The sequence below is a fragment of the Scophthalmus maximus genome, chromosome 7 (genome assembly GCF_022379125.1).
Source record: "Scophthalmus maximus strain ysfricsl-2021 chromosome 7, ASM2237912v1, whole genome shotgun sequence".
NCBI classification, from domain to species: Eukaryota; Metazoa; Chordata; class Actinopteri; order Pleuronectiformes; family Scophthalmidae; genus Scophthalmus; species Scophthalmus maximus.
Window position 1 is genome coordinate 4,352,963 of NC_061521.1, and position 12,500 is coordinate 4,365,462.

Sequence of the window (12,500 nt, forward strand, 5' to 3'; positions counted from 1 at the left end):
TCACAAACGTTAAGTCTTGTCCTTCACAAACACATGAATAAAATTTACATTTGCAGCTCGGTTCAGGCCTCAGTCTGCTCCATACAAAGTGCTTGCTGGATTGTCGACAACTCAAACAGCCTGGTTCATTTGAAGCCTGCAGAGGCCTTTTGTTACACCCCATCGCTCACACCCACACTGATTATATCTGGTTCATTTCCAGCTTTCAGTGGAGTCTTGATTACGTTCACGTGTGTCTTTCAGGCTGCGGTCTCCCTGCTACACTTTCCAGATGTGATTTTATGGTTTCTATTAACACCAGCGCACTCAGCTGCTGCAACGCAAAGCTGCGTTTTACATTTTTGCTTTCACAGTTCAGTCCTTAAGTCTGTCCACCAATCTGTAATTTTTTTGTCCCGCTGGAATTCTGTGTCTCAAACATTACTCCTAGGTTTGACAAAAAATCTTCTAAAAGCTTAAGATATATCTGGATATCTGGAGCTAAACACCAAATGTCTGAAAAAGCTGTCTGGTATGGAAATCGCATGTGAAACAATATTAGTCCATTTAAAATATATTAGCAGGATGTCAGTGCACAGCATCTGTCGCCTTGAGACAAGCACCTTAGCAGTCACACACTCATCTTGGTTTGTCCAATGACATCCAGGGCATGCATTTTGAATACGACTAAGGCTTAATGGGTGGTGGTCTGTTTGAAGGTGTCTTACTGTGAGTGACAGCTGCAACTACAGATCCCATTCAACTATCAAACTTGCTTCAAGCAGACAATTACAAGGAGAAAAAATGAATTTGTGATTGCACGTTTTCAATTCATTTTACATTCCCCTTAAAGGAATATTGCACCAGAAACCCACTTTCTCAGTATCAAACAGACTACTCACTCATCAGACAACTCACACCTTTGGGCTTGACAGTTCATTCCTGTGTAAACTATGTAAACTGTAAGGATCATATCAGATTGTCTGATGAGACTCGACCGAACAAATTATGTATTGGAGAAAATCCGTTAAGGCAAAAAGTTGGAATTTGTAAGCGTTGAGGCAGGACAGTCAATCAACCGATCTTACTTGGAATTGGTTTAAAATGTTAAATAGACTATATTTATAAAGTGCTTTTCTAGTCTTGTCAACAATTCAAAGCCCTTATACAGTACACAATTATTCATACAGCGCTGACTACACGTTTTCTGTCACATTCATATGGTGCAGCGACAGCCGGCAGAGGCAATTTAGGGTTTTGTGTCTCGTCCAAGGACACATTGACATACTAACTGGGGGAAGCGGGGATCGAGCCCCTGACAACCTCTCTACCTCCTGAGCCACAGCCAGGTTAGTTAAAACCGTTAACTAACCTGAGCATGAAATTTATTTGACTCAAAGCTAACCAACATTACCAGAACAGTGTGATACTGAGAGAGGTGATATTTATGATGGTACAAGATTAGATGTGTAGACCTGTGAACAAATCTGCCATTTACAGTTTGATGGTTTAATAAAAGATTTCAATAATGAAAATTAACTAATGAAGTGTTAAACTTGACATACCTTCCAGTCTCTGTTGACCATGCTGCGGATCGGGGGCTTGTTTCAGATAATTTCCTCACCTTTAGATTTGAACCTCAGATACAGAGATTGTCTGTCTGAAAAGCTTCTCAGTTGTCTCTCTGTTTCCCCTCTCTCAGGTCCCCTGGGTATTTACTAGGGCAGAGTTGCCCCACTATTGTTGGTGTGGCCCCTCCTCATCTGTGCCCAACAGGAATCTAATTTACTGGACCAGCATGAACAGGAGATGAAGCTGCGGATGGTTAACAGGCTTGAGCACATTTGTGCATCTTCAGACCTTTTGTGGACCATGGTGTTGTGCACGGTTGGGGCTATTTTGGTTATCAGCAATAATTCACAATTATCAAAGATAATTGTGAATTATTAAAAATCAGTAAAGGTTATTATTAATGTTAATAGCAACGGGGCACCACCCAGAAACCGGGACCAGAAATAACCAAATAGTCAATTCAGTCTCAAATTTAAGGGTGTTCACCTAAAATGTTCATATCTGGTAGATGTGAGCATTTATGGAGTGAACTGAAGGTGTGAATCTGAGCACTGACCCTGTCAACCAGCCTTTATCACAATGTACATACAAATAACACAAGACAACTTCTCTTTAAAATATAACAGCCTTTATTAACTTTAGCAATATCAATGTACAATCAATACTACTTTTACTAACAAATGTCTATCATATGCTAAACTAAAAATCACTTATCAAAAAAAAATCATATAAGGAGAAAACGCGTGTGTGCGCGTGTGCACAGGCGTGTGCATGTGGAAAGGGGAGGTGGAACAAGATGGCTGCCTTGACTTGGGAAGTCACGTGGCGCCAGAGAAAGGTGCGGCGTGAGACCTCCCTTACCATACTCCTTAACGGTGGAAACAGGCATGTGCAGTCCGTCCTCGCCACAGCTCGGCCACAGCTTCCTAGAGGCGATGGAGGTGCGGCCCTCCTGATTCGGATGGATGGCGGTGTACTCAGGTGAAAGCCTGTGGGTTCAGTTTTTATTGATCTGGTGTTGTCATGGGACCCCTCGTGGCCATGCCTTAAATGCTATAAAGATTTGCATTAGAGGAGTGGATCATGCTGAGTGAGTGGAATTTTCACTTTCAGTGTGCAGTTACCCTCTGACAGCTAGGGGGTCCTGTGCTGTGTGCAGTGCATTCAAAACAGAATATGTCACATTCCTAACAACACCAGCCTATATGGGCGGCTGCGGCTCAGGAGGTAGAGTCGGTCGTACAACAACCCAAAGGTCTGCGGTTCGATCCCAGCTCCCAGTCTGCATGCCGATGTGTCCTTGGGCAAGAAAACCTTATCCTAAATTGCCTTTGGTGGCTCTACGGGCAGTGTATGACTGTGATAGAAAAATAAAAGTTAAATAGCAGCGCTGTATGAATGTGTGTAAATGGTGAAATAAGGTGAATGTGACTTGTTCTGTAAAGCGCTTTGAGTGATCTATAAGACTAGAAGCGCTATATAAATACAGTTCATTTACCATATGCTGTAAATAAATAAAAAAAATCTTATACACATCAAACAATCTTATAAAAACCTTTTAAACAAGTTAAAAAATGTTAGGACACTTTCTACCACCCGACCAGAATACTGCATTTGGGTTTTATAGACCCCCCATAATACACATTGCCCGTAATCTGAAACTCTTAACCAGTTACAAAAAACAGTTTGTCAAAATCTGGTCAACTACTCTTCAATTGTATAGTATGCATATTTTATTTCTAAATATGAAGATGAAAAGGCTTTTTCCTTTATCCTCCCCAGGGTGCTAAACTCCATAAATTTCCAGAAAAACCACTGTACCGAGGACGGGTCTTTGGAGTCTTGTGGCAGCTACGGCCCTGATTCTTGACACTGTAGTGACCCTGGGAAAGGTGTTGTTCTCACTCGTGCCTTTCTCAGCCATCTGTGTAGCAAAGGAAACATCTTGAGATTATAAACCGACTCTTATTACTGCCGCGCCTCTACATCAGCATCGCAGAAATGTACGGAATCATCATTTGTCTGCACAAACAGACTGAATCAACACTAACTTACACTGGCAAAATATTACCTTACATTATATAAACATTAGCTTACATTAGATAACATTCCTTCATCTGGTTCAACAGCAACTCTTCCTTCATTGTTCATGATTTGCCTTCTGCCCTCAGCGAACTATTGACTGTGGTGTGACACAAAGCAAACTTTGGCTCTATTAATTTTATTCAAGAAAAAGGGAATAGTTGAAAATTTTATCCTGATTGCCAAAGGTTTAGACTTAAACCGGAAGAAAGCAATTTTAAAGCAATACATGTTTTGTAAAAATCAGCGAATATAAATCTGTCTGTCCGATTCTTGTGTTTTGTGCTATTTGCACCAATTTAGGAGGCACATGTATGTGATGCAACTAGTTAGAAACTGAAGCAATGTTTTAAACATTTTTTTTACTGTGGTTCAAACACAAAGTAGAGCATCTACAACATCACATTTACTCCTGATCACTAGCCCTATTCATGGTGTGAGCATCAGATGGTCCAATGCTCCAGGATGGGGCAGGCCAGCAGCGGCATGTTCAGTCCTCTGTCAGTGTCACACCGGGTCCATCTGGCCACAGTATTACTGACACTCTTACAGCTACATTCGCGAAGCACATGCTGCTCAGCAGGCATTTCAGCATTGTTTGGCTGACTGTCTGGTCCAGCCAAAATTCACGCTCAGCTGTTGAGGTTTTCGCTCAGGAGATATAAAGGGTCGTCAACTAGCCAGAAGGTCGATGGTTTGATCCCGGATCCTCCAGTCCACGCGCTGATGTGACTTTGGACAAGACACTTAACTCTTAATTGCCCCGACGGCTGCACCTCCAGTGTATGGATGATGTGTGACCGAAAAAGGCTGTGTAAAGCAGCGCTGTATGAATGTGTGTGTGAATGGGTGAATATGAAAATGGGTGACTTGTACTGTAAAGTGCTTTGAGTGTTTGACAAGACTAGAAAACAGCTATTTACAGTCCATTTACCATTTACACTCATCCCTCAATCGTGTAACACCTGAGAAAAAACCTAAGCACCTTAATAAGTTTCCAACTTATTCTTCCTCCCTAAACAACAGCCACGACTGCCCCTGAATGATGCTGCTGCACAAGTAGGAAAGCAGACGACTGTCCCGCACAGAAAAAACTGCAGCAGCAGCAGCAGCACGGTTTCCTAAAGCAGAGCGGTGGAGGTGAAGCAGTTCCTGTCAGCTGTAGAAATATTTGAAATGCTGAGCAGAGCGGGTGGATGTTAGTTCCTAACACACAAGCTGTAGGAACAAGGGAACAGGCTGGCATCCACAAAGCTTTGTCATCAGTCAAGGTATTTATCCAGCAGGAGCTCACATGCAAGCTTTCAGAAACTTCACACCTGCATTGAGATGTATTTTAGATGATCAGACAGCAGCAACCTCATGAAACTTCAGATATAATAAACAAGTGTTGTCTAACCGATCGATACAAATGTTCAGACACATTTGGACACATTAAAACACTGTAAATGTTTTAAACATGCACATTGCAGCTGCACTAATGGAACCTTTTGTATTGATCTATTCTTTTTGGTCTTAGAGATGGAAATGATTTGTCTTTTTGTCCACCACTTTGGTCCGAACTGAAATATCTCAACAGCTAGATATCGATGGTGTGCTGTGGACATTAATGTTCAAATTACGCCTAAAAAAAGGTTGTCTATACAAAATGTCCACCTTGCAAGTCACAAGTGTTTATTGATTTTTTGAATGGCAGCACTTGAAGCTGGGATGAAAAGTCAACCATCTTAAAGAGAAGAGAAACATAATATCGTTTAGACATGGACATAAGGGAGCATGTGTTTTCATTGAAGACATGCATCAGTTAAGGTGACAGAAGTGTGAAGAATGAGAAAAGAGATCCTTGCTGTCACGTTGAATGCAGGAACTGGAACCAAATCAGAGTGGGATAGAAAATAATACTTTTAATAAATGGAAAAGAAAACAGATTTACAATGTCCAAATTAAAACAAAAACAAAATCCAACTCAGGGTGTCCTCGGTTGTAGAACAATGTCCAAATTAAAACAAAAACAAAATCCAACTCAGGGTGTCCACGGTTGTAGAAAACCTAACGAGATATCACAGAACAGAACAGAATAGAAACAGGAGCCATTAACACAGATTGGGGCAAAACTCAGCAGACAATCTGACCAAGACAAAGGGAATTAGAGACTAAATAGACACAAGAGGGCACAGGTAATGATACACAGACACTTTAGGAACAGGTGGCAAGAGACACAGGAAAAGTAAAGTGAAGAGACAGGCAGATCATGACACATGCGAGAGAAGTATATCCTCCACACACCAGGCCAATCACTGCTCAGCTGTCTGATCTGTGAATGTATGTCTGGACAGGAAACGACACAGACAGACACGATGACTCCCATCATGCTGTGCTGCAGCAGTTTGTATTAGATTACACAGGCAGACTGAGAGAAAAGAGCCAAGGTTATGTCTGGGCCATAAGGGAGGAGTCTGGGTAGAGGACATCATCACATTATTTCTCAGTCTATTCGTCTGAAACCTTTTGTTTAACCAATGGATGAATTTCCGTCCATTATGGTGACATGGACAAAGTCAAGATATCTTTTACTGAAGTAACAACTGATATTGTGGCGGCTGTGGTTCAAGAGATAGAGACAGTCGTCCACTAACCAGACGGTCAGCGGTTCGTTCCCCGTGTCTCCCAGACCGCATGCCGGAGTTTCTTTGGACAAGACACTTAACCCTAAATTGCCTCTGGCGGCTCTTCTGGCAGTGTATGGATGTGACAGAAAAAGTGTGTGTGTCTGTGAATGACTTGTACTGTAAAGCGCTTTGAGTGGTCGTATTCATTAAAAAAACACTATATAAATACAGTCCATTTACCAATTGGACCTGCGGTGAAGTATGCAACTTTTCTTAAAAATATAAAGAGTGTGCAGGCCATTTACATAGAATGTTCCCCCATATAAGAACAAACCTGTAGACCATTTGTGCAAGCAACTTATCAAGAACCATAATCATAATATATTGTTAGGCGATCTTTAGCAGTCTGACATATATTTGCCATCATGTGACAGCACCCTGTAGTGGCAGTTGTAATTACAACTGGAGCAAAGAAGGAGTTCAGGTGACGTTGCCACGGAGTCCATGTAGGTTGAGATGGAAGGATGGGTCGACGTAACACTGGACTGTAATCCAAGAGAGAGCTGTACGTTTCCTGTTTCAAACCGACTGTCAGCATTGTTTCTTGAGCACAATTGTGTGTTTATTATTGTAACCATGACGACAAGCAAATGTCCTCTAAACAAAGTACATATTTCAACCCAAATCATGATGTTTCCCTGAACCTAACCAAGTTTTTTTGTGCTGAAGCCTAACACCATCTTCACCCCCCAATCTTTATAACTTTTAACAGTTTATCTGTGGCTTTTTTCCTTTCGCAGCACATATCAAAGGTTTAGGAACATAGACTGTATATAAAGCTCGACGACATGACATCTCCCTACTGTAAAAGTGAACTCTTATGAACAGTACAAGATTCCAGCACATATCACATTTATTCCAGCTTAAGCTTTATACAGTTGGAGGAAGTGGTAGGCTTCCCGTGCCTCCCGATTAGCCACTCCGAGGCTGCTGTCAGCTATTGTGCATGTGTTCTTACATGACAATTTTAACATACATAGAGCACTTTATCCTTGTAAGAAGTTATATAATGTGTTCATAGCCATAACACAGAGTCTCCCTGCTTGAATTATGAAACATTATTGTGTGACTGTCCAAAGAAACAGTTCAACAAATCCCTTAGAGCTGATTTACTGATGAAGAAAAGGTGAGGGTTCTGAGGGAAAAATAATTTGATCAGTTGAATTCTAACGTGACAAATACTGAGATTTTTTTTATTCTTGTGTGCATCACAGGCGATCACATATATAGATAGATAGATAGATAGATAGATAGATAGATAGATAGATAGATAAATAGATATGGCCCCATTTAGCATTTGATTGCATGTAACCACACAATTCCTGTTACTGGTGCTTATTATTTGTTGTGTGTTCAAACATTTTTGTTTTCACCCCAGCTGGGGTTTGATCGCATATCATGTTTCTGCTCTGTGTTCGGTTTAGAGAAGTGAGGTTGGATCTTGGGCAGCCCAGTGTCTACTGCCCTCTAGTTGTGGTATCTGTGAAATACATTAATATCATTGTTTTGCACATCTTTCCATAAAATCGTGGATGGTTTCGCATATTTAAACTTTTTTAAATTGGGCAATGAGGAGTTTAGAGGGAGGATTTTTTAAAAGTGTGCCACATGAAAGATAACGGTGTCAAAAGCCAAAAACAATACGTTATATTTAGATGTGAGATGGAAAACATCTTTACATGTGTGGCAGCACTTTCAATCCACCATATTTTACTCAGTATAGCCTACTTGCACTTAACTGTCTTTGCACTTGTTTGTCCCTATTTCTTTGTATCTGTTCTTACTGTGTACATTGAAGAACTGAAAGAGAGCAATGTCATTTCCGTGCTGAATATTGTTCATTGAGAGAATGACAGTCATTGACATTTTGCACATCTCTCCATTAAAAAGTGGATGGTTTCACAGATTTTAACCGTTTTTAAATTGGGCAATGAGAGGAGTTTAGAGGGAAGATTAAAAAAAATATGCAAAAGAAATCACTGTCACATGAAATATGAAAAGCCCAAAACAATACATTTTATTTAGATGTGAGATGGAAAACATATTTACATGTGTGGCAGCACTTTCAATCCACTACTTTTTACTCAGTATAGCCTACTTGCACTTAACTGTACTTGCACTTGTTTGTCCCTACCTCTTTGTATCTGTTCTAACTGTGTACACTGAAGAACTGAAGGAGAGCAATGTCATTTCCTTTTAGATCAATATTTCGATTTCTCGTGTAGTGTCTTTTTGTCCATATATGGAATAAGAGGGGAATATGGGCTTACTTCTCTTCCTTTGGAATGTTATGCAAGGGGTCTTTCAAGGACCCTTACCACTCCTTTACTTGGCCTTGAAAGTTACACGTCTCACATAGCATAACTTGATTTGAACCAGGTGTTCCTTATCAAGCCAACAATGGGCCTATAAATGTAACCCCCAGGAAGAGTCGGGAGGGTTGTCCTTTTGGCCGGACACTCTCCAAGCTCTGCAGGGCTTGAATCGATGCTGGTCTTTTTGTAATAAACCTTTATATACAATCAAGACGTGTCGGCGGACTTCTCTTCAATACATCTTCACATCATCGCTACTTAGTATACAATACTCGTAATCTGCATCCCACAAACCAGACCTTCATTCCGAGATTGGTGAAGGAACTCTGGAACAGGAATCCAGGACTCGTCCAGAAGAACCTGATGAATATGAGACAGATTGAAAGGAGGAGAATGTTGAAATGTGACAGAATAGCTGCTAAAAAGAGATATAGTTTTGATGAAACGCCTGAACAAGGCAAGAGGAGAAGAGCAAACAACTATCACCTGAGTTTAGCAGAGTCTGCTGTGTTAGAAATCTTCTGCCTCACAAAAGTGAGACTGCTTAGGCACGGCGATGTTTTAAGCTAAATGCTAACACCTGCATGCTAATATGCTTACAATGACAATACCATCATGCTAATGTTTAGGAGGTGTGACGTTTGCCATTTTCACTATCTAAGCAAGTTAGAATGCTAACATTTGCTACTTAGCACTAAACACAAAGAACACCTGAGAGGATCACTAAAGTCGATGGGGATCATCCTCTGGGTACCAAGAGTCTATACATCAAACTCTTAATCACAATGCATCTTTCAGTTGTTGAGATATTTCAGTCCAGGCCAAAGAGGTGGACAAATAGACTTTCACAAAAATAATTTACAAAAAAAATCTCAACAGCTACTGTTCAGATACACATGAAATGTCAAGATCTCATCCCTGCCCTGCAGCGGATGAGTTTGTTTGAATTTCAAAGTTCCTCATCTTCCACATCATGCCTCTACTTTTGGCTGCACAACTGATGAGTCTCAGGCGGAGGTGGTGTGTTCTGTCCAATGATCATTGCGAGCTCTAGCAACATCAAAGCAGGATGCCAGATTTACTATACAGGTTCTCTGTCATTTGTGAACTTCAAATCTTTGTCTTTTGGCCTCTTCTCAGTGTTTTATGCAGTGGAGTGAAGTGGCAGCTGGTCTTCAGATTAGTGTTCGTTGTAATGCGGCTGATGAGCTTTAATGCTGCAGCAGACGGGCAGGACCTGCGGGACGCCGACGTACGCTGCCGTCTGTCCATCTGCCACCAGTGCCTTCACAACCCTCGCCCCCATTTGATTTGCTTAGAAAAAGGACATCAAAAGTTCCTTAAAGTTTGTCATGACAGAGCGGAAGCTATGTGCTTCTTTAATGTAGAGATGTCTGCATGTCTTTTGGTTCCATGGTGGGCTGGGAAATGGTATTTTTATTTAAACTGACTGATAGATAGATACATACATACATAGATAACCTTTATTGATCCCAAACTGGGAAATTCCAGTGTAACAGCAACACAAGTAACCCAACAACACACCTAAAATATGTTAAAAAAATTAAAGAATAATAGTATAATAACATAAGAAATGCAAAATATAGAAGAATAAGGAATATAAATATAAGGAATCTACATAAACAGTGCAATTGTATGTCATTTGCAATTGGTTACCAGTAAGCAACTGCATTTATATTGCGATTCTAGACTTATTGAAAACTCTAAGGACTTTACTGTACAAGTCACATTCAATAAGATAAGATATACCTTTATTTGTCCAACAATTGAGGAAATTTGGGCATTACAGCAGCAAAGTGGACATAAGAATATTAAAAGAAATTTAAAAAAGCAATATGTATGTACAAGATATAACATAAAATATAAAAAATATATAAATACTATATACAGAACAGTAGCAATAGTTGCACATGGAGAATAAATATAAATATTGCACAGTTGGTTATTGCACTTTAAGTGTACCAGTGAATTATTTTTTACAGTGGGTTGAGTCCAGTGCGTTTGTGTGTGTGTGTGTGTGTGTGTGTGTTTGTGCGCGCTGGTTATACAGTCTCACAGCAGCAGGAAGGACGGACCTGCGATACCGCTCCTTCACACACTTAGGGTGAAGGAGCTGGTCTCTGAAGGAGCTGTTCAGTGCAGAGACAGTGTCCTGCATGGGGTGGGAGTCATTGTCTATCACTGATGATAGCTTTGCTACCATCCTCCTCTCTCCCACCACCTGCACTGTGTCCAAGGGGCATCCCAGGACAGAGCTGGCCTACCTTATCAGTCTGTCTAGTCGTTTCCTGTCAGCTATTGAGATGCTGCTGCTCCATCAGACCACTCCATAGAAAAAATGGCTGATGCCACCACATTGTTAAAGAAGGTCCTGAAGAGTGCCCCCTGCACTCCAAAGGACCTGACTTTCCTGAGCAGGTACAGTCTGCTCTGGCCCTTCTTGTAAAGCGCCATTGTGTTGTCTGTCCAGTCCATTTTATTGTTCAGGTGAGCACCCAGGTACGTATAAGCGGTTCCACTGGCACTGTCTTGCCTAAGTATAGGAGAAAGGGATCAAACCATCAATATTCTGGTTACTTGAGCCACACCCTGCCCGTGTAAGTAGAAAAGGGTCATGTCATTTGATTGGGAGGGCCAGAAGGTGTTAAAAAATCTGCCGGATTTCTGATCAGCAGCTGTTGATCTTGGTTTCGACCAAAGTAAAGGATACACTGACAGACATCATCGCAGTAAGGATCTGAAAGCGGTTGATGGAATGCTGCTTACTGGCACATACTGTTTCTTAAGGTCACCTGCTGCTTGAAAGTGGTATACTTAATACCAACTGACGCATATGCAAATTTCATGCCAGTGGGCTGGTTCTACTGCCTCAAATTTAACAAAGCAACTTTACTCCACAACATATCCCCATAAATAAAGGAATATATAAGTTACTCTTATGTGTTCTGTTGCTGAGATATATGTGCAATGCTTTTGAAATGAAAATGATATTGATTATACTTCTGATGCAACACATATCCTTGTTGATGTACCCTACAGTAAGCTGAAATTAGAACTGATAACTTAGCCACTGTTAGCCAGGCCACAGATGCCAGTTTAAAGAATAAATGACAGATAGTCGGAGCCAACTAACCATATAATGTGTATTACTTTTGGCTTGTTGATTTTTTTAGAAAGCGATTATACATTACGTCATATAAAATTCCACGTTACGGATTATTACCCAAAGAATTGAAGGGATCAGCATGTGGTGCAACACAATCAGACACTTTCTGATCTCAGTGTCTCAAATTCCTGCATTAAATCAGCCTTTATTTAGGCAGAATGGTTGAAGGATTGTTTTTATAATAATGTTTTGAAAGGATGTCTTGTGAACACAGGAAAATAAATGTAATTTAAAAAGTAATAAAAGCAAATTTCAAAAAAATTAAAGATTACATTGATATTAATACATTTTAATCTAACTAGGGCTGCATGGTGGTGAAGTGGTTAGCGCTGATGCCTCACTGCAAGAACATTCTGAGTTCAAACAAACCAGGGGCTTTCTGTTGAGTTTGTTCTCCGCATGTCTGCAAGGGTTTTCTCCGGGTTCTCCGGCTTCCTCCCACAGTCCAAAGACTTGCAGATTGGTGTTAATTGGAGCCTCTAAATTGACTGTAGGTGTGAATGTGAGAATGAATGGTTGTTTGTCTCTGGATTTTGGCCCTCTGATATGTTGGCAACCTGTCCTGGGTGAAACCCCGCCTCTTCTTTTTTTTCTTTTTTTTTATCAAATAATCCACTATGAGATCCTACTGCGGTTCATTGTATCTGATTGGAGCAAAACGATTTAATCAACTTTGTCTTAGCAAGATACTCTGGT